The 24859-nt window shown below is 43.0% G+C and overlaps 1 protein-coding gene across 1 annotated transcript in view; it reads left to right on the forward strand.

The window, feature by feature from the left end:
- LOC124722209 (gamma-aminobutyric acid type B receptor subunit 2) overlaps positions 1-24859 on the forward strand; it is a 360835-nt gene that overhangs the window by 300466 nt on the left and 35510 nt on the right. The window lies entirely within an intron of this gene.

Consider the following 24859-nt stretch of genomic DNA (forward strand, 5'->3'; position numbering starts at 1 on the left):
GGCTATGAGCACTAAGGCACTTAACATCTGAGGTCATCAGTCCCCTAGAACTTAGAACTACTTAAACCTAACTAACCGAAGGACATCACACACATCCATGCCCGAGGCAGGAATCGAACCTGCGACCGTAGCGGTCGCGCGGTTCCAGACTGAAGCGCCAAGAACCGCTCGGCGTGGTATAAGTTAGAACGTCGACTCCAGAACCCAGCACTACCTTCTCTAGTTCCGGCTCTTGAGGCAGAATGGGCTGCAATTCCCCCACAACATTCAGACGCCTCATAGAAGGTGTCCCCAGCAGAGGTAAGGCCGTCATAAAGGCGAAGCGTGGACTCTACCCGTTTTAATGTCCACTAATAAGTGTCCAGATACTTTTGATCAGATAGTGTATATTACTAAACGTGTTGTTCAACACTCTTGACTTTTAGCCGTTGGTCTCCGCGTTCTAGATCCCAGAGATTAATTCATAATGTCAACTGCTCAGGTAATCTGCAATCTAATTCTTATCGTACTTGCTAAGCAGAAATATTTTTCTATCCTTCTCAGCATTCCACTTACCACTGCAAGTCACTGATGTTGTAAATGTTGGAACAGTTTTATCATTCATCTGGATTAACTAAAGAGGAAAGTCAAGTTCTGTTTATCATCTGGAGAGCTAAAACATTATTTTCACGACTACGTCCTCTACTAACCGCTCATAAGTTGCAGATCTTGAAGGTCTAGTAGCGATTAATTCTCTCAGTATTGACAGGAAACTGTTAAGCTGTACCTCGTGCGGACAAGGATCGTATTACTCTAGAGAACTCAATTGTATAAAGATTCTCTTATGGTTATTTACATACACTATGGAATGTGTGTTCTTATAGGACAACTATCCAAGGATTTCCACCCAAAAATATCCAAACAGCAGACTCTGTACACAATTTATTAAATTGCCAATACTAAACTCTTTTAAGTAACAACAAATTCATATAACTTACAGAACTTAACAAATGGTTAAAAGAATGAGCTTTTAAAACAATAACAGCGGCTTGCCACCATAAAATCAAAGAACCTTTTACAATCCAGAATGAGATTTTCACTCTGCAGCGGAGTGTGCGCTGATATGAAACTTCCTGGCAGATTAAAACTGTGTGCCCGACCGAGACTCGAACTCGGGACCTTTGCCTTTCGCGGGCAAGTGCTCTACCAACTGAGCTACCGAAGCACGACTCAGGTCCGGTCCTCACAGCTTTACTTCTGCCAGTACCTCGTCTCCTACCTTCCAAACTGTGAGTACCGGACGTGAGTCGTGCTTCGGTAGCTCAGTTGGTAGAGCACTTGCCCGCGAAAGGCAAAGGTCCCGAGTTCGAGTCTCGGTCGGGCACACAGTTTTAATCTGCCAGGAAGTTTCATATCAGCGCACACTCCGCTGCAGAGTGAAAATCTCATTCTGGAAACATCCCCCAGGCTGTGGCTAAGCCATGTCTCCGCATATCCTTTCTTTCAGGAGTGCTAGTTCTGCAAGGTTCGCAGGAGAGCTTCTGTAAAGTTTGGAAGGTAGGAGACGAGGTACTGGCAGAAGTAAAGCTGTGAGTACCGGACGTGAGTCGTGCTTCGGTAGCTCAGTTGGTAGAGCACTTGCCCGCGAAAGGCAAAGGTCCCGAGTTCGAGTCTCGGTCGGGCACACAATTTTAATCTGCCAGGAAGTTTCACCTTTTACAATAGTTCGTTTAGAGTTTACCCAAGAGACAGCCGGCCGGGGTGGCCGAGCGCTTCTAGGCGCTACACTCTGGAACTGCGCGACCGCTACGGTCGCAGGTTCGAATCCTGCCTCGGGCATGGATGTGTGTGATGTCCTTAGGTTAGTTAGGTTTAAGTAGTTCTAAGTTCTAGGCGACTGATGACCTCAGAAGTTAACTCCCATAGTGCTCAGAGCCATTTGAACCCAAGAGGCAAAATCCAATAATAAGTTCACTTGGCAATACAACTTTTACTCCACAGACCAAAGTCCAATAATAAGTTAACTTGGCATTACAATTTAAAATCATTTATATAAAAAAACTTTGAGAAAGATAATGGCACTTGGCACCATAAAATCAAAGAAGCGCAACACACAACCAATAAATACAATAACAAAATAATAATTTGATACAACCAAAGGGCAAGGGCAACTCCCAACGCAATCACAGACGGGCCAGCTCTCAACACTTCGGAGCCTTTCCACTAGAAACGGTCCCCGAAATAAACCGCTGAGAGCTCCCCGACATGCCTCCCACAACTGCCCATCACTTACGCACCTTGGTTATGTTCTGTAACACACGACAGATAATATCAACACAAGATAAAATTCTAAAATCAAATAACAATATAACATCCCGGCAGCACATGATTACCCATGATTACCACGGCGCCGTTAACTCGGGCGCTCTTAACAAGTGTCGGAAGCCAACACACACAAATCTCAATAAACAATTCTCGCTTCTTAAAACAAAACAATAAAAGCCAAGCGCACATGAATAGTCAAACCATAGTCTTCGAAGTGCCTTAACGACACCAAACGCGACTACTCCTCCAAGTTAGTAATAACACAGTGAGATAAAAATACAGAACATACCACTAAATGCTGTTACACAAAGCAAATTGACGAGATCGTGTTGTTGAGGTCCCAGAAGACCACATATACCAAGCAGCAGTAATTCACTATGCATGTGTTGTTGTTGTGGTCTTCAGTCCTGAGACTGGTTTGATGCAGCTCTCCATGCTACTCTATCCTGTGCAAGCTTCTTCATCTCCCAGTACCTACTGCAACCTACATCCTTCTGGATCTGCTTAGTGTATTCACCTCGTGGTCTCCCTCTACGATTTTTACCCTCCACGCTGCCCTCCAATACTAAATTGGTGATCCCTTGATGCCTCAGAACATGTCCTACCAACCGATCCCTTCTTCTGGTCATGCTGTGCCACAAACTTCTCTTCTCCCCAATCCTATTCAATACTTCCTCATTAGGTATGTGATCTACCCATCTAATCATCAGCATTCTTCTGTAGCACCACATTTCAAAAGCTTCTATTCTCTTCTTGTCCAAACTATTTATTGTCCATGTTTCACTTCCATACATGGCTACACTCCATACAAATACTTTCAGAAATGGCTTCCTGACACTTAAATTTATACTCGATGTTAACAAATTTCTCTTCTGCAGAAACGCTTTCCTTGCCATTGCCAGTCTACATTTTATATCCTCTCTACTTCGACCATCATCAGTTATTTTGATATGCTTATTTTCACTATGCATATACTGTCCAAAACCGCCTTTCTTAGGCAGACTTTACCTAACACGTCAAATGCCAAATATACCATACATGAAAGCAACTCCGGGCAGGTAATCGGAACCACCTACGTGAATTCCTTCAAAAAGGAACAAACAGGCACCACCAAAGGTAACGCTGAGCAGACCGGGTGGGCAACGACCCACTCAGCGGGATAACCAAAAGATACTCCAGTTGATCAAATAAATTAGTACCAACAAATATTGTAACGTGCCACACACACACAGCAAAAACTTCCAACAACGCCGTCCCACATCAGAACGAAGTTCAGAAACCGCTGCTACAGCTTCCAGCGGAAAATCTAACGGGCCAACCGAGCCCAACCCCTAATCTGGCAGACGACTCCAAAATTCAGCAACTAGTTGTCTCCGAACCAGAGTATCACAGGACCCCACCGGACCTCCATATCAGACAGGCAGGCAGAACAAGTACGCCGACTCCAATTAATCACCACCGCATGGCCAGCACAGCGGCGAGTCGCCTCCGACCCAGATCACTCTGCTCATATTGCGAGGCACAACAACCTTAGCGCTAGTCACCAGCAGGTCGGGCAGAGCGAACTTCATGTTCCGTGCAATGCCCGGAAATCGACTACCCTCTCGCTTTCCGCCGGCCTCTGCAAACACACGCCAGCGACGTAATAGCAAATCACCACCGGAGCGCCACCCGCACCAGAACAACGAACTATAATCGATTATAGCGCGCGCTCTAAACAAGATCACAGGATAGCGGAGCGCGCCATATCACACTATGTGATCAAAAGCATCTGGACACCCCAAAAACATACGTTTTTCATATTCGGTGAATTGTGCTGCCACTTATTGTCAGGTACTCCATATCAGCGACCTCAGTAGTCATTAGACATGGTGAGAGAGCAGAAAGGGGTGCTCCGCGGAACTCACGGACTACGAAAGTGGTCAGGTGATTGGGTGTCACTTGTGTCATACGTCTGTACACGAGATTTACACACTCCTAAACATCCCTAGTCCTACTGTTTCCAATGAGATAGTGAAATGGAAACGTGAAGGGACACCTGCAGCACAAAAGCGTACAGGCCGACCTCGTCTGTTGCCTGACAGAGACCGTCGACAGTTGAAGAGGGTCGTAATGTGTAATAGGCATATATCTATCCAGACCATCACACAGGAATTCCAAACTGCATCAGGATTCACTGCAAGTACTATGACAGTTAGGCGGCAGGTAAGAAAACTTGCATTTTATGACCGAGCGGCCGCTCATAACACATGGCGCCGGTAAATGCCAAACGACGCCTCGCTTGGTGTAAGGAGCATAAACATTGGATGGTTGAACAGTGGAAAAACGTTGTATGGAGTGACGAATCACGATACACAATGTGGCGATCCGATGGCAGGGTTGGGTATGGCGAACGCCCGATGAACGTCATCTGCCAGCGTGTGTAGTGCCAACAGTAAAATTCGGAGGCGCTGGTGTTATGGTGCGGGCGTGTTGTTTTGCGTGCCATTATCGCAGCACAGGCCTTCATTGACGTTTTAAGCACCTTCTTGCTTCCCACTGTTGAAGAGCAATTCGAGGATGGCGATTGCATCTTTCAACACGATCGAGCAGCTGTTCATAATGCATGACCTGTGGCGGAGTGGTTACACGACAATAATATCCCTGTAATGGACTGGCCTGCACAGAGTCCTGACCTGAATCCTATAGAACACCTTTGGGATGTTTCGGAACGCCGACTTCGTGCCAGGCCTCACCGATCTTCAGTGCATGGCCGTGAAGAAAGGGGTTGCCATTCCCCAAGAAACCTTCCAGCACCTGATTGAACGTATGCCTGCGACAGTGGAAGCTGTCATCGAGGCTAAGGGTGGGCCGACACTACATTGAATTCCAGCATTACCGATGGAGAACGCCATGAGCTTATAAGTCATTTTTAGCCAGGTGTGCGGATACTTTTGTTCAGATAGTGTACGCGGCATTTCGTCGATTCCCATAAGAGTTCGAGGTTCGAGCTAGGTGTGCACCCGCAGTGAAGTGATCAATAACTCATCCTCACCTTAATTATATATGTGGTATCTGTTCTTTCAAAACCATCGTAACGACCGGCAGAGCGGTGTGCTGACCACATGCCCCTCCTATCTGCATCCTCAGCTGAAGATGACACGGCGATCGGATGGTCCCGGTGGGCCACATGTGGCCTGATGACGGAGTGCTTTTTTTTATCTGTTCTTTCGGGCATGTAATGAGGATAATCGGCAAAGGGCACTACATTCACTGTGAGTGCTTTAATTGAGAATTTGGGTCTGACGGGGGGTGTCCTAGGGTACTCTGTGCAGTTGAGCTGCCCACTGTGTCCGGATGGCGCAGTAGTCCGCGCATCTGCCTAATAACCCGGAAACCCGGGTCCGAAGCCTGGTCCGGGACAAAATTTCAACTTTCCCCATTGATTTAAATCAACGCTCACTGGCAGATAATGTCATTAATTCCTTTTTGTCTTACTTGCCACTTGTAGTGTGATGTCGCTTGGAATTCTAATTGCATTGCCGGAGTGACGTCACATAGAGGTCCGGATTCTCAATCGCAGTTTCGTAAAATCGGCAGTGAGGCGGTAACCCTGTTAAAATTCATGGTGAAATGCACAGTTCGCTACTAGTTTTAGTCAATGACCATTATCAGGCTTCGCCTAAAACGAATAAATCAAACGATTAGAGATTACAGAATTTACAGGGAAGCATGAAGTTAATAGTATTTCACTTACTAGCATAAACGGCAAGAAAGTTATACCATAATTTGAACAAAAGTAGTTTTTCTTTTAAGCGCACTGTAGTACATAAAAAATTCTCAGAATAATAACTGTGGACGATAATTTTCGCCTACAAGCAAATCCACATCGAGAGCTAGTAACAAACTGCCAGATGTAATTATGCCAAACAGTCAAGGATACAGTCATAGACAATGTCAAGTCAGAGATAAAACTATAGCACATATATCAATTGCAGTATCAATTACCTAAGAGGTACATTATAATCCTTGGTTCTAAGTAAAGATTGGGCATTAGTGAGCTAGATCGTGAAATTCCATATATACAAACACAATACATCAAAAAATGCCAGACTGGCTACTTTTGTAATCTAAAATCCATCGTAACTGCCGAAAATAAATCAGCTTAAACCACAGAAAACAATTTAATGACATCAATACACCAGGTAAAGCCACACTGGCGAAATTTTGTATACCACAAAACATTGTAACTGCCGAAAAATAAGTCAGCTAGGACATGTTACTGGGCTTAGATGTTGTTACGTTCACAGATAAGAACCTGGTGTGTTGTCCTTATCATCATCATTTCATCCCCATCGACACGCAAGTCGCCGACGTGGTGTCACTCGAAACACTTGCACCAGGCGACCGGTCTACCCGACGGGAGGCCCTAGCCACACGGCATTTCCATTTTCCAGAACCTGGTGCTGGTTTGCTAGTTGGGGGTTGGGGGGGGGGGAGGGGAGGGGACTTTTCTGGGCAGTTGAGATTTTCTGATGAAGAATGTGAACATAGAGATTAAAACATTATTGCACAATTAATTCCACATAAGCAAATAAAGATCCTGCAGGGGGTTCCTTTTTTTCCTAAAGAGGAGGTTGGAAGAAAGGAGAATGATCAGATGATAGAACGATGGGGATAAACAGTCGAGTACATCTACAGCTTAAATAGTAAAATAAATTACTTAATTTTCTACAGACTCTTAACAGGAAGGAATGGGGGGGGGGGGGAGGAAGGCAGAAGCCATTTTTTTTGTCAAAAATACAGTCCACCTCTAGCATCTGGCGGCCAAGACCTAACCAAATAAAGCCATACAAGATATAGGAACTGAGGGGGTTGTGCTGGGTCGGGAATGGATCTGGGGGCTCATAACTAACCAAAAGAAAAACTGGATGTGAAGTAGAAAACAAAAAAATACAGTGGGACCTATGCTACTCAGTCAGATGAGGGCCAGATGTGTATCGCATATACACTCCTAAAAATACCTAATTTTACACGTCTTTTGAAACAACTACCATAACCAGTACCTCTGTTACGTTTAAGAAATAAATAATAAAATATTATTGACAGGAATTCACCAAAATGCTACATTTAACATTTAAATGTTTATTACCAGGAAATATTCTATTTCCAAAAAAGATGTTAACAACCTACATTAGAAAACACACTGTACACAAAAAAGTTAAAAGACAGTTTTGATCAAAGAGTGTAAAACAAGGCTACCATGAGGAACATATATATCTTAAAATTTACGTTCAATAGTGGGGTCCAATAAGAGAGAACCCTGATCTGCAAACTTCTACAGAATTACAGGAGAAAATGCAACCTATCTGTACTTACAAAACTTTCACATATAAAGACTTCACATAAGTAATATTATCAAAACATATCAGAAATGGTATGGTACATTAGAGAACATATTCTAATATTACTGAAAAATCTACAGCATGACATATATGAACTTTGTATTTGCTTTGTCATTCTTCTGGATATACTAAAAGGGGGGCGGGCTCACGACTAGAGAGAAATGCATTTAAGATGAGAACTAATTATAAGAGCCCAGGAAATTATGAAACATGCATGATAATTTCGAGAAATAACTTACAGGTATTTATGTGTATATAAAAATTTATGTTCAATAAGGTGCCCACAAAGAGAGACCATCAGTCTCCACATACTTCCATCCTTACAGGAAAAATCCAAACACATCACATACATACATACACACACACACACACACACACACACACACACACACACACACACACACACACACACACGCACACAGACGTGGTACCTACCATACACTTCATCTTATATAACCCATATAAAATCATACCAAAACTTAGTTAGTACACTAAAAAATTAAGTTACAATATTACAGAAGCATCTACAATGTCACACTTATAAATTTTATACTTGCATTGTCATTACAATTGGAACTAAAAAGAAAAAAATTGGGGTGGGGAAAACTATTGTACAGATGGACAGTGAATCATTTAAAATAATGAATGATAATTATAAGAACGTAGAAATGTAAAGCATACATGACAATTCCATAAACAACTGAGAGCTATTGAAATATATGTAAGACTTATAATCATTAATGTGGCTCAGTAAGGGATACCACGAATCTCCAAACATCCCATCATTACAGAATCTAGTATACCGTATGTACAAATCATTTTCCACAGTAACACTTACTTTGAGTGAATCTTATCAATTCATATCACAGGTGGCTTGGTACACTAGCACTCAGTTTACAAAATTACTAAAGGAGTATACAATATGACATATCTAACATTTTCATTGTTATTATTATTAATCTGCCAAGGAGGAGAGAGGGGTGGAGGAAACTTGTATACAACCAAAGAGTAATTCAAAACATAAATAACTGACAAGTATTTAAGTACAAAAAACCACCTTTGATCTATAACAGCTCAGTTAATGATTAAGATATGTTTCATAACATTGTATCTGTACCCCTCCACCTCCCCTACCCTCTCTGGGCTACGATTGAGAGGCGGAAGAGGATCGGGGATCACCTCCTAGCATCATCTATCCCCTTAACAGTTACATATTTTTTGTTTTATTTCATTGAAAATGTGCCGTCTCAAAAGTTCGTCTCCAAGTACGAGGGCGTGCTGAAAAGTAATGCCTTTGAATTTTCTTAAGTGAACCTCTCAAAGCCTTTTAAATAAAACAAACAATGTTAACATTCTGCATCTTTATTCTACATGTCTACACATTTGCAACCGTCTGCCGCTAGAGGACTGAAAATAGTAGTGTGTAACATGGCTGTGTGTAACGTAACTATGACGGCGCGTGACAAACAGCGTACCGTAATCGTGTTTCCAGTTCGAAGAGTTCGTCCACGTACGCATTACCTCCTTCAGCATGACAACGCCAGGCTACACACGAGCGCTGCGACATCTGCAACAATCCGACGCATTGGGTTCACTGCCATCGATCATCCTCCATGAAGTCCCAACCTGGCTCCATCCGATTTCCATCTGTTTCCAAAACTTAAAGAATACCTTCGAGGACTTCACTTTGACAGTGATGAAGCGATGCAAACAGAAGCGGTTTCTCCGTCAACAAAGTCAAACGTTCTAGAGTGACGGTATCAACAAACTGATCTCTCGTTGGGAGAGATTTGTACGTCACCACGGTGTCTATGTTGAGAAACAAATGTGTAGACACGAAGAATGTTGAATATTAATAACGTTTGTTTTATTTAAAAAGCTCTACGAGTTTTTACATAAAAATTCTGAGGCCTTACTTTCCAGCACGTTCTCGTACATCTGAAACTGAAACCTCTGTATCTGTTAAAATTGTTGGTGCACAAGCAGATTTCTGCCGCTTCTTTTATTACAGAATCCTAGTAATTCGAAGCACGGAAGAGGATCTTCGTATTCTAAAAGTTGATCTTACGTCCTCTCATAAGGCTGTGTTCCGCTATCGCTGTTTTCTCAAGATTTCTGTACTTGAATGCCGTTTATGTTCGGCTCAGGGCTGTGGATTACCTACCCTACGTGATTTTCGTCACATTTACACGGCTCATTGTGTACACAACACATTGTGCACAACATGTACCTTCAGATCCAGGCTGTCTTTCATTAGGTGCACCAAGTCATGAATCCTTAATTTTCCGTGAAGGCCTGAATACTGACCTAATACCATATTTACTTAACATGTGCTTAATCTTGCTTGAGGTCGCTCCGCAATATGGAAGGAATGCTGTGTGGGAATATCTTCTTATGTTGGCTCGATGAGTTTGTGACTACGTTTACCAGCGAAGCAGCTCTAATTTGATATGATTTGCGTTCTTTTTCCTGAACACATCCTGAAGCTGTTTTAGTTCATATCACAGGTGATCACGTTCAGAAGTTGTCAGCGCTCTGTATATTGAAATGTTCGGTACAGAATGCTTCTGAATGGAATGCTGGAAACAGTGTTCATTTAAATAAAGATCTGTATGCATCGGCTTTCTGTACACAGAATGGTCCAATAGTCCGTCAACTTCTAGTTGAACCAACACGTCCAAAAAAGGAAACTTGGATTCCGATTCTGCTTCGATAGTAGCCCTCACGTTCGGGTATATGGATTTTATGTGATTCAAGGACTGATCCATTCCGTGAGGCCAAATTAAAAATATGTCATCCACAAACCTATAAAAACTATTTGGGTGGAGAGGAGCAAAATGTAAAGTCCGTTCTTCGAAATTTTCCATAAAGAAGTCAACAACAACTGTTGAAAATGGAGAGCCAGTAGTCGTCTCATCCGTCCTTCCGTAATATTTCCCACTGTCCAGAAAGTGAGTGGTCGTCAAGGAGTGTTGGAAAAGTTTGTAAAAGTCAGGTGGAAAATTGTCCAGCTAGAAGTTCCAAGGCATCTGCTATCAGCATTCTTCCATCATCATGACTGGAATTGGCTATCTCCAGCTCGAACTCTCCCTACGCTATGATTAAGGTGAGTTACAGGAATAAAATCTTTTGGATCTCAAACTAATATGACCAGAGTACCTCCTTTAAACTCGTATTTTGTCGAACTACTGATATTGAAATAAAGGTCTTTACAACGCTCATATAACAGACTTCTTAATGAAACTAATGAATTGTTTATATGATCCGGAAGTATCTGGTCTGAAACCTAGTGTTGCAAGAAGTTTTCATCGCCCTCATTTAGCTAAGAATGTGAGAAGAGGTGATGGTGTATTCTTCCCAGTCAGCAGATGTTGCACTGATGTTCTGGGATGTATACTAAAATTCTTCACAGAGTCATAAAGTGTGAGTTCATGCAACAATGTTGATGCATATCAATATTGTTGCATGTTGCATGTGGTACTCCCCTACTTCGACCCTCACTTCACCCCTCTATACTGATAATTAATTTCTTTATGGTAGAGAACAGTGGAATCGTCGCCGAGAGAGGTGAGTTCCCTGAAAATTGTCGACCCCGTGAGTTACCTGATTGCTGGGCTCATGTAAAATGGTTATGAGGTTTATGCAGGCGTACGAGGAACAAGACGGCACTTACCAATAGAAAGCCAAATACTAAAATTTGTGAAGGCTTTCTTTAAACTTTCGTTCCATGTAACACCTACCTAGTCGTTATGGACATTACAACTACTTGAACATTCCCAAACCTATATCCCTCATACCACTGCCCTCTGCGGATACCACCTACATCCTCCTCATCTCATATATAAAAATCAATGTTTGTTCATCTTCTGCACGTTCCTACATTATTCATCCGATTACGACGAAACTTTGGTGAGTTGTGGTACGCACGTCTGCGAAATTTTCTGTGGGGTATAACAACCATTAGGGGTAGGGGTGAAAAAGGACTGACATAGAAAATTAACTCAGGTACGTATAGAGAAATTTCAATATCACTTTAGAATGAAGCGTCAAAGAAACTGGTGTAGGCATGCGTATTCAAATACAGAGATATGTAAACAGGCAAAATACGGCGCTGCGGTCGACAACGCCTAGATAAGGCAACAAGAGTCTGGCGCAGTTGTTAGATCGGTTACTGCTGCTACAATGGTAGATTATCAACTTTTAAGTGAGTTTGAACATGGTGTTATAGTCGGCGCACGAGCAATGGGACACAACATCAGCAAGATAGCGAAAAAGTGAGGATTTTCCAGTACGACCATTTCACGAGTATACCGTGAATATCAGGAATCCGGTAAAATATCATATCTCCGACATCGCTGCGGTCGGAAAAAGATCCTGCAAGAACGGTACCAACGACGACTGAAGAGAAGCGTTCATCGGGACATAAGTGCAATCCTCACGCAAATATCTGCAGATTTCAATGCTGAGCCATCAACAAGTGTCAGCGTGTGAAGTCGGCCGCTGTGGCCGAGCGGTTCTAGGTTCTTCAGTCTGGAACCGCGCGACCGCTACGGTCGCAGGTTCGAATCCTGCCTCGGGCATGGATGTGTGTGATGTCCCTAGGTTAGTTAGGTCTGAGTAGTTCTAAGTTCTAGGGGCTGATGACCTCAGATGTTAAGTCTCATAGTGCTCAGAGCCATTTGAACCATTCAGCGTGCGAACCATTCAACGAAACATCATCGATATGGGCTTTCGGAACAGATGGCCCATTCGTGTACCCTTGACGACTGCACGACACAAAGCTTTACGTTTCGCCTGGGCTCCTCAGCACCGACATTTGACTGTTGATGACTGGAAACATGTTGCCTCGTCGGAATAGTCTCGTTTCAAATTGTATCCAGCGGATAGACGTGTACGGGTATGAAGACAACATCATGAATCTATGGACCCTCTATGTCAGCAGTGGAATGTTGAAACTAGTGGAGGTACTGTAATGGTGTGGGTCATGTGCAGTTGGAGAGATATGGGACCAATAATACGTCTAGATACGACTCTGACAGATGACATGTACGTAAGTAAGCATCCTGTCTTATCACCTGCATCCCTTCATGTCTGTTGTGCATTCCGACGGTCTTGGGCAATTCCAGCAGGACAATGTGACACTCCCCATGTCCAGAACTGCTACAGAGTGTCTTCAGGAACACTCTTGTGAGTTTAAACACTTCCGCTGGCCACCAGACTCCCCAGACATGAACATTAATGAGCGTATCTGGGATGCCTTGCAACGTGCTGTTCAGAAGAGATCTCCAACCCCTCGTACTCTTATGGATTTAACGACAGTTCCCTCCAGCACTACTACAGGCATTAGTCGAGTCCATACCACGTCGTGTTGCGGCACTTCCGCGTGCTCACGGGGCCTTACACAATGTTAGGCAAGTGTACCAGTTTCTTTGTCTCTTCAGTGTATATATACATAGGACTAATTATTTATATAAAAATATTGTGGGGATTATACTCCCCAGTCACCCTTAGCAGCGGGCATGAGAAGTCGTGATATGTAAATATTTTGATAACGATCAATATTAGTGACAAGTCCATAGTTTCCAGGGTCGATAGACTTATTGGTGACCATTACGATGACATTTTACCATTAGCGTTGAGCGGACGGGGTTTGGGGGGGGGGGGGGGGAGGAATGGGTGCAAAGTGTGACATATCAGCAAATCTCTGTAACGCCTGAAGGAATTTCTACAAAAACTACAAAAATAGGCACAAGTATCACTTGCAAACTTTAAAAATTTACTGTGGCAGAAAAACTCCCCTAACACTAGTACAGCTAAAGTTGGCAGTGAAAAGGGATGAGGTAAAAGCGTAATTCAGGAACGCCTGTAGTTATTTTAACCAAACTTGGTGTATATATGACATGATTTGTATAAAAATACTGCGGGAGTAAGTTATCTCTACTACCGCCAGCGGTGGGGGTGACGATGAGAATGGGTGACATGTAGAAACGTCCAAAAAACTGTTGGTAGTTCTTTCCCTTAATTAGTTCAGTTAGAATACTTTAAAAGAATGAAGCGCAATTTGTTTCTTATTTTCGTTGTTCGATGCATCAATCACATCGTGAAAATGAGCGCTACAGCGAACCAATAATTTTGTCAGCTTGTTTTGGGGGTCAAATATAATACCAATCGGCTCACTTCTACAGATACATTTAACGTTCTCTCTAGTGTCACATGGTGTAAAACAGCGGACTATCAGACTGTTGCCGCCGATAGTCCTTCTTCTCGAAACGACAGTCAGATAGTGGCAGACTTACAAGTTTCCTCAAAATTCATATGAAGCTATAGAATGAAACTCCACATCTACACCTACATTTATACTCCGCATGCCACCCAACGGTGTGTGGCGGAGGGCACTTTACGTGCCACTGTCATTACCTCCCTTTCCTGTTCCAGTCGCGTATGGTACGCGGGAAGAACGACTGCCGGAAAGCCCCCGTGCGCGCTCGAATCTCTCTAATTTTACATTCGTGATCTCCTCGGGAGGTATAAGTAGGGGGAAGCAATGTATTCGATACCTCATCCAGTAACGCACCCTCTCGAAACCTGGACAGCAAGCTACACCGCGATGCAGAGCGCCTCTCTTGCAGAGTCTGCCACTTGAGTTTGCTAAACATTTTCGTAACGCTATCACGCTTACCAAATAACCCTGTGACGAAACGCGCCGCTCTTCTTTGGATCTTCTCTATCTCCTCCGTCAACCCGATCTGGTAAGGATCTCACACTGATGAGCAGTACTCAAGTATAGGTCGAACGAGTGTTTTATAAGCCACGTCCTTTGTTGATGGACTACATTTTCTAAGGACTCTCCCAATCAATCTCAACCTGGCACCCGACTTACCAAAAATTAATTTTATATGATCATTCCACTTCAAATCGTTCCGTACGCATACTCCCAGATATTTTACAGAAGTAACTACTACCAGTGTTTGTTCCGCTATCATATAATCATACAATAAAGGATCCTTCTTTCTATGTATTCGCAATACATTACATTTGTCTATGTAAAGGGTCAGTTGCCACTCCCTGCACCAAGTGCGTATCCGCTGCAGATCTTCCTGCATTTCGCTGCAATTTTCTAATGCTGCAACTTCTCTGTATACTACAGCATCATACGCGAAAAGCCGCATGGAACTTCCGACACTATCTACTAGGTCATTTATATATATTGTGAAAAGCAATGGTCCCATAACACTCCCCTGTGGCACGCCAGAGGTTACTTTAACGTCTGTAGACGTCTCTCCATTGAGAAAAACATGCTGTGTTCTGTTTGCTAAAAACTCTTCAATCCAGCCACACAGCTTGTTTGATATTCCGTAGGCTCTTACTTTGTTTATCAGGCGACAGTGCGGAACTGTATCGAACGCCTTCCAGAAGTCAAGGAAAATGGCATCTACCTGGGAGCCTGTATGTAATATTTTCTGGGTCTCATGAACAAATAAGCGAGTTGGGTCTCGCTGGAGGTACGGATGAAATATGTATACAAATGTGTCTGAAATATGTTATACGCATGTGAAATATAGATATGTCGCAAAACATGTGACATTAGCTTATGCGCTGACAAAAACTCATCAGAGATTCACCGTAATCGGATGAGTGGTAAAGGAATGCAAAGATGACAAAAAACCAAACAAACAGATATTCATTTTTAAATGTTAGATTTAATTTCAAGTTTACTTGCCATTTCTGAGTCAATTGTACCAGATCAGTGATGATTAATTTTCTCTGTGTGTTTCCATAAATTGTTTAATATAAATGTTTTCTTTACTCCTGATATTAATTATGCCAGGACAGGTTTAATGTTTATTTTTTATATGTGAATATGTCTACTTTGTATGTGGTTACACAGTTAAAAGCAAAAAGAAGAAAGAGGCATTGCAACGCATGCTGGGCACAGCTATTTCTTGTTATACATCACGACTCTCTCTCCTCCACCAACTCTTCCTGCATCTGACTCGCGCCAACTTCGATACAATACAGGGTGATTCAAAAAGAGTACCACAACTTTAGGAATTTAAAACTCTGCAACGACAAAAGGCAGAGCTAAGCACTATCTGTCGGCGAATTAAGGGAGCTATAAAGTTTCATTTAGTTGTACATTTGTTCGCTTGAGGCGCTGTTGACTAGGTGTCAGCGTCAGTTGATGCTAAGATGGCGACCGCTCAACAGAAAGCTTTTTGTGTTATTGAGTACGGCAGAAGTGAATCGACGACAGTTGTTCAGCGTGCATTTCGAACGAAGTATGGTGTTAAACCTCCTGATAGGTGGTGTATTAGACGTTGGTATAAACAGTTTACAGAGAATGGGTGTTTGTGCAAAGGGAAAAGTTCTGGACGGCCGAGAACGAGTGATGAAAATGTAGCACGCATCCAGCAAGCATTTGTTCGCAGCCCAGGAAAATCGACTCGCAGAGCTAGCAGAGAGCTGCAAATTCCACAATCAACTGTATGGAGAGTCCTACGAAAAATGTTAGTTATGAAACCTTATCGTCTGAAATTGGTTCAAGCACTGTCTGCAGCTGATAAGATTAAAAGAATCGACTTCTGTGATTTTATCCTTGCTCAAATGGAAACAGATGAATCTTTCGTTTCAAAGATTGTGTTTAGTGATGAAGCAACTTTCCACACTAACGGGAAAGTCAACCGTCACAATGTCTGTATATGGGGCACTGAGAATCCGCGGGAAACAACTCGGTATGAACGTGCCTCGCCTAAGGTGAACGTTTTCTGTGCCATTTCAGCCAACAAAGTTTTTGGTCCCTTTTTCTTCGAAGGTGCTACTGTAACTGGACTACAGTATCTGGAGATGTTAGAGAATTGGCTGTTCCCTCAGCTCGAACAAGAAGCACAACAATTCATATTTCTGCAGGATGGAGCGCCACCACATTGGCACTTATCTGTCCGTAACTACCTGAACGTCAACTACCCGAGGCGATGGATCGGCCGCCAGGCAGCCCGTGACAGAGCACTTCATCACTGGCCTCCAAGAAGCCCTGATCTTACCCCCTGCGATTTTTTCTTATGGGGGTATGTTAAGGGTATGGTGTTTCGGCCACCTCTCCCAGCCACCATTGATGATTTGAAACGAGAAATAACAGCAGCTATCCAAACTGTTACGCCCGATATGCTACAGAGAGTGTGGAACGAGTTGGAGTATCGGGTTGATATTGCTCGAGTGTCTGGAGGGGGCCATATTGAACATCTCTGAACTTGTTTTTGAGTGAAAAAAAACCTTTTTAAATACTCTTTGTAATGATGTATAACAGAAGGTTATATTATGTTTCTTTCATTAAATACACATTTTTAAAGTTGTGGTATTCTTTTTGAATCACCCTGTATTAGTACAGCAGTCATCAATAGTTAATGACAGCCACACATTTCTTAATTCGCTGGCAGGTGTTGAAGGGTCGTTCCTGGTAACCGCCACGTTGCAGAGGAAGCCAAACACTGTTATTCCGTCACTCCTCTTAGCGTCTTAGAGAAGAGTATACTATGTATCAGCACCGGATTTCACACTCCTACGTCATCCAAAGCAAAGGCCGAACACAAGACTCTTTTCGCAATCATTTACGAGGAAATTCTGAAAAGTAATGCCTCCGCATTTTTTTAATCTGTTCTCAATATCGGTTGAGGTATTACATGTCTTGCACATCACTCGGTCGGCTTTCCCGTTTCGCTGATGCAAGTCAACCCCCTATGCCGCTAGAGGGCTCCGAATTGTAGCGTGTAACATAGTGGCATGTAACGCAACTATGTCGGTGCGTGACAAACAGTGTGCTGTAATCGAGTTTCTAACAGCAGAAAACGTGTCTCCAATTGAAATCCACAGAATAATGAAAGCTGTGTACGGCAATGATTGTATCGACATCAGTAATGCGCGACGTTGGTTTCTTCACTCGTGATGAAGGAAAAAGTGGTGCTAATTGGGCCCCATCCGATTTCCACTGTTTCCAAACTCTGAAGAACACCTTCGAGGACTTCACTTTGATAGTGGTGAAGCGGTGCAAGCAGAGGTGAGGTTACGGTCAACAAAGTAAAACATTCTACAGTGACGATCTGAAGAAACTGGGAGAAACGTGTTCCTCGCCAGGGTGGCTACGTTGAGAAATAAATATGTAGAATGTTAATAAAGTTTGTTTTATTTAAAAAATGTAAGTGTTTTCACAGAAAAAATTCGGAGGCATTAATTTTCAGCACGCCCCCGTACATTACCCACAGACACTTAAGATGTGGAGGAAGAAACCTCGTCCACTAGGTGACTGTACAAGCCAGCCGTGTGCGTCAGGCAGCAGCGCCTCCTGTGCACGTAGACGAGCAATAACAACAGAGCTGTCCAGCGCTCCGTGTGCAAAAACACATGCAACCACACCAGACAACGAATGAGAATTTTATACGCACGTCCCACATGCGCTCGTGGACAGATCTGGAAAACACTCACGCCCAAAGGAAGCAAAAATCTTCTGCTTTCGTAGATGACCTTAACATTCAGGTGCCTGTAATTAGTAGACTGGACAAATGTTCGGGAAGAGCGGGGTTCAAGTCCTCGTCTAGTCAGCAATATTTAGGTTTTTCATGCTTACCTAATGAATTAAGGTGTATTTTTAGATCCCTCCTTCGAAATTCCAAGGCCGACTTCCTTCCTTTCCTTGCCCAACCCAAGCTTGTGTTCAATCTTTTATGACCTCGCCGTCTACGGGCCATTAAACCCTAATCTTCTTTTTTAAATTGTGATCACACGCAGCAAGGGGCTATTTTGTTGGGAAATATCGTCTGTAGTATGCTGAAGGAAGCGTGCTACTCTTCGCTCTGCTGGGATGATTTATGAGACGGTCCCAGATTCGTAGCAGTCGGAACAGTAGATGATAATTCGTGATATCTCATAATATATCTGCTGTTCATCCTGCACAGTTTTTCAAAACACATACACGAATATGATGATGAAAATTCGATACATCAGGTTTCCATAGTCGCAAAATACAGAAAATGAAGTGAGGGTTAGTAACAGGACGCGTTAAACTTACTATCGGACGAGTATCGCTAGTGCATCTGAACAACATAGAACTCACAAACAAAAGTTGAACCATCTTTCCTTATGCCGACGGTGACATTGTTTTGCGGATTCATTGCATCTTAAATTACTTCCTTTATTTCAGGAAGATTATAAAAGGGGCTTACGGACCTACTTTTGTTAAGGGTGAGTGTTATACTCTACTTTTGCAAGACAACTTTATTCTCACCCCGCAAATAATTTGTACCTTAACATTCATAGAGCATTCAGTCTGCATATCTTACGACTTCTCCAGTTACTACAACTATAGGCATTTGAGGATGTGTTCTTATTCGCTATTTCCCGCGTGAATGGCCTCTAAGACCTTCAGCCTTTACACCTCCGGGACTTTTTAGCTATGGAACTATTTGAGATATATTGATGTTTCTTGGAAATATATTCTGAATAACGCTCTTTAGACTGCGAAAGCTCATAGTGATTGTGGGCCAATTTCGGGAGTTTATTTCCTTGATTAACACAAAGGTCGTCTGACTACGTTAATCGTATTTAAAGAAATTCTTCGCCATCGCGTGTCAGGAAAAACAACTGACATTATCTTCATAAACGTATATTGTGTTGTGTACCATACAACGGCTTTTCTTACGACCGACGGCCATCGTAATGAAGATTTCTAACCTTCACGGCTAGTCCCTTGTCAGCAAAATATTGCACCTTCGAGCATGGATGCATCTATTGATGTCGTTTGGAAAGGTGTCATACATTCGTTGTATTTTCTCACGAGGTAATTGGCCCACAGCTGTGGCCTTTGATACCCTAGAGATTGGCACTGGGATGGAGTTAACTCCCAGCCTAGTCCCATATATGTTCCATGGACGACGGCTAGAAGTATTTTACAGGGAACTCCACAGCAGCATGTTGGCAGTTCATGGACACGTGCCGTGTTGCACGAGTATTGTCCTGTTGAAAGACGGTATCTCGCATTGGAGGTGACACATTACGATGCAAGATGTCTGTGACGTACCTCTGTGCCGTCAAAGTTTCTTGAGTTACCACCAGAGATGACTGAAGTCATAGCTGATGGCTACCCACACTTTGAAGTCAGGAGTAACTCCAGTCTGCCTCTCCAAACATTAGTAGAATGTGTCCTCTCCGTTCAGTGCCATACCTGCAGACAATGTGAGATCGTTAAGAACTGATACCCACCGATATATCTGATGTGACTTCACTTGTCAGCAATCCATGCTACCTGGGAACAGCACCCCTGCAAACGTAGTCGTCTATGATTTAGTGTTAATACCAGCATACACACGGGACAGTTATTCAGCAGCCCGACGTCTGCTAAACACCGAACAATGGTGCAGGATGACACAGCTTGTTTCTCTGAGACCATTTCTTGTGCCCGGATTGCATATGCAGACGTAAAGGGGTTACACTGTATTTGGCACACCATATGGCGATTTTCCCATGGTGGCGACAGATATGGTCGAATAGAAACTTCGCATCACGTTCCCATTAAGTCCACCATCTGGCCACGGTCACTTTCAGTCATAACATTTGCTTGAATACTGTACCATTCGACCAGCCAGACGCATGAAGACCCACAATGATCCAGTTCTCAAACTCTGCCTATTGCTGATAACGTTGTGTCACACCAGCACACATGCAGACCCATAATGACGCCCTTTTCAAACTCTGTCAAGTGCTGGTAACGAGCACACCTATAGACCCATAATGATGCTCTTTTCTAACACTATCAAGTGCTGTTGACGTTGTCTTGCACAAGAACACAACATTCTCCGTTATTCTTCGTAGTGCTCAATAATCATCTGACGTACCGGATGCCCATTATATACCATGTAAGATCTGATAACATGACAATGTGTCGATAAGGCTGATGCACCCTGCTGGCCGTTCTAGCGGTCAGAGAACAATGCAACTTCAGGTACTCAGGTATTTTTACATACCTACTGATTATACGTTAGTATGCGACACTGAGACTTCATGGCACCTTTTCTCCCACGTACTGGTCACGTATAACAGGTGTAGGTGAAACCAAGTTAATTACTGGATGTTTTTACCGGCCACCCTATTCCGCTATGATAGTTATAGAGTCATTCAAAGAAAGCCTATGGTCAGTAGCGCGTAAATACCCTGATCATGCAATATTAGTTGGAAGCGACTTTACCCTACCAAGTGTAGACTGGGATGTCTATGGATTCATTGCGGGGGAGGGGGGGGGGGGGGGTACAGACAGACGATCGTGCGAAGTACTTTTGAACACTTTTCTGAAAACTGTCTTCAGAAGCTAGTTCGGCAACCCACACGCAATGTAAATATCTTAGATCTTGTAGCTACAAATAGGCCGAACCTTATCGACTACGTCACTATGTAAACCCGGATTAGCATTCATGATGTAATTATAGCAACTTGGTTACGAAAGTTAATAAATCAGTTAAGAAAGCTAGGAGAGTGGATCTGCTAGATAGAGCAAATAAGCAGTTCTGAGCATCCCACTTAGACAGTGAACTGACATCAGTTAGTTCCAGTACTATGGACGTAGAGGGATTATGGGCAAAGTTCAAGCAGACTGTAAATCGTGGCCTGGAGAGTTATGTGCCTAGTAAGTGGATAAAGAATGGAAAAGACCCATCATGGTTTAATAAAGAAATTGGGATGGTGCTGAGGAATCAGAGGCTGTTGCACTCTTGGTTCAAAAGAGAAAGCACAAATGACAACAAGTAAAGATTAGTAGAGATTAGTGCGTCTGTGAAAAGATCTATGCGAGAAGCATACAACTACCACCGTCATACCGTAGCAGGGAACCCAAGAAAATTCTATTCCTATGCAAAATCGCTAACCGGGTCTAAGGCCTCCATTCAGTCTCTTGACATCCAATCTGGTGTGGCAGTTGAAGATAGCGAAACGAAAGCCCAGGTTTTAAATTTCGCGTTCAAGAAATCGTTCACATAGAAGACAGACTCCCGTATCGATGACATAGTAATAAACATCACTGGCGCAGAGAGATTTGAAAGGAAATAAGTCACCATGTCCGGATGAAATCACAATTCGGTTTTATAAAGAGTACTCTGCGGTATTGGCCCCCTACCTAGCTTGCATTTATAGTGAATCTTTCGCCCAGCACGGAGTTCCAAGCGACTGGAAAAACGCGTAGGTGACTCCTGTATATAAGACGGGTAATAGAACGGACTCTCAAAATCGCAGACCAATATCCCTAACATCGGTTTGCTGCAGAATCCTAGAACATATTCTCAGTTCGAATACAATACATTTTCTTGAGATTGAGATGCTTATGTTGACGAACTTTTTCTACAACCCTGCTGATTCGTGTACATAAGCTCCTCAATTAGTACCTCGAAGTACATGTGGCAAGAACAAGTTGTTAATGTCTGTTTTCCCCTGGGAAGCAGATCGCGTGTTGAAATGTGGATGCATGGAAGCAAACTGGTTAGTCTACACTGATAGGCGTAGTCCACTTAGGGTGCAGTTACGACCATGCTGAAAACATCAGGTAATAACTTATGTGACGTGTTTGTGAGAAGACTGTTGGATGCAGAGAAAAAAGAAGCAACACATTTCTGTGTGTACATATTAAGGTACCACATACAAAAATATCTGCACATATACGCACTAATCCTATATATATCACATTCATGTTGGCTGCGCAGTTGATAGCTGCTGACTTCGACCTGAGACACACCATTATTGTCTTCTCGCTTAGCTGTCACCAATGTTTCTTCAGCACACACCACAGGGGCGCTATCTCAGAGTTGTATGAGACACCGGCCGATACCAAACGCTTAAAATGATGTTTCAATCGCTTCTACTTATATCAGAATCTTCATGTATAGCATACATTATTTGCTTGTCGGATGCATCCGTTACTTTAATGCTTTTGTTGTTCGATGTTTCGATACATATCTCAATAAAATTAGAACCTCTAAAAGAATACCATAAAAAAATGTAGGGTTTTCCAGCAGTGTAGTAGGCAACCACATCTGTCAACAAATCTGTCATAGCTCAAAAGTCAGTTTTTTCGTATACCTGCAGACACGGTGGTGAAAGCTAAACGAGTAGACAATAAACACGTGTCTCAGACCGAGGTCAGACAGAAGCTATCGACTGCCCGGCAGGCATGAATGTGGTTTTTAATCGGTTTCCCGCAGAGCTACGTAATCGTCCACGACCTCTGCTTCGTGAGCATGTGAAGCTTACGTAGCACAAGAGCAGAGCTTAATCGATTCACTTAATAATGTCATCAAAGCAGAACTCCTTGATTACGATTATCTTGTAGAGGCTAAGATGTTGTACTCGTATTTGGAGAAGAAACGGGACGGTGGGGGGGGGGGGGGGGGGAGGAGGGGGATTAAATACACATCTGATCACCATGATTTAGTTTTTTCATGATGTATCTCAGATTCAGCGAGATGTTAAACTCTGCAGTTAGATTTAAAGTAGTTGGCATTCAAATACCAAAGAACAAAAGTAACCTACGTGTGTTGATCTCATCATGTGTACCATATTTGCAGAGAAAACTTTCACGTGTCGTCAACCATGTGTCTACAACCTGCTTTCGTACATCCATTATGTACATTTCCGTACAGGGGAGACGTTTTGATTGGGAGTCGCTTACCCGGTATCGGAAGATAAATACGATATTGCAGTGCCGTGTTGTTCAGAACTACGATGCAATATTCCTTCGGACGTTCGTGCATGACAGGTGTGCCCTTACGAACTGTGGTTGTGTGAAACTCTTATTAGGGTCACTGTCATGCGTTGCTTTTTCTCTGTAATGAGAGTGGATCGTAACATGAAGTATGCTTCTCAATTTTATTGCGACTTAGTTTGATAGTTAGATAAAGACCAAGGGGGCGAAATTAACCAATTGCTGAATATTGAAATGAAGCTTTTAGTTCAAAATAAAAGAAAAACCTACACAAGAAAATGACGTCCTTTATTTAGAGTAGTTGCCACTTCTAGGCCGCAGGATTGCTCTCACCACGAATATACCAACGGGATCCTGGCACTGTTGACTCCCACTGTGTTGCCCCTTATAATGCACAAACCATTGTTTTTGTAAGTTCCCAAGTGAGAAAGTTTCCCAACCGGGAAAATTTCAACTGTTTCAAGAAGAGACGTGACTCCAGTATTCATTAAAATTAAGAACAGATTTTAACACACTTAAATACACTGTAAAGCTCTATACCATATGTGAATTTTAGAAAATTTACTCGACTTAAATAAACGAAATGCGAGACTAAAGCTACGAAAGATGCTTTGCCAAGGGAGGTATTTCGGTCGAAAATGGTTCAAATGGTTCTGAGCACTATGGGACTTAACTGCTGTGGCCATCAGTCCCCTAGAACTTAGAACTACTTAAACCTAACTAACCTAAGGCCATCACACACATCCATGGCCGAGGCAGGATTCGAACCTGCGACCGTAGCTGTCGCGCGGTTCCAGACTGTAGCGTCTAGAACCGCTCGGCCACCCCGGCCGGCTATTTCGGTCGTCAACGAAAGAGAAGTTGAACAGTTTTTGTGACATGTGATACGGTTGAAGCTGTTTTCCAGTCTGAATATTTCACCCGTTTAAAAAAAAAATTAACGCCACTCTGGCCTTAATTAAAATGAAAAAAGGTTCCTGACATGCTTAGAGATACTATACACAACTATGCCATACGTGAAATACAGATTTTTTGCGTGATTGGCCGGCCGGTGTGGGCGAGCGGTTCTAGGCGCTACAGTCTGGAACCGCGCGACCGCTACGGTCGCAGGTTCGAATCCTGCCTCGGGCATAGGTGTGTGTGATGTCCTTAGGTTAGTTAGGTTTAAGTAGTTCTAAGTTCTAGGGGACTGATGACCTTAGAAGTTAAGTCCCATAGTGCTCAGAGCCATTTCAACCATTTTGCGTGATTGGGAGCGGATAGGCAGTAGAAACCAATCTGTCGATGCGGATAGCTGTGGCAGCTGCCTTCACCCCGTACCTGTCACGACAACGGTACCAACTAACCTAAATAAGCCTACAGTCTTCCGCACTTTAAGTAACATTAGCTAGAACGTGTTGTATAAAGCTGAATGCCAGATAGTTATTTATTAAAATATTAT

The sequence above is a fragment of the Schistocerca piceifrons genome, chromosome X, assembly GCF_021461385.2.
Source record: "Schistocerca piceifrons isolate TAMUIC-IGC-003096 chromosome X, iqSchPice1.1, whole genome shotgun sequence".
In the NCBI taxonomy this organism is placed as follows: domain Eukaryota; kingdom Metazoa; phylum Arthropoda; class Insecta; order Orthoptera; family Acrididae; genus Schistocerca; species Schistocerca piceifrons.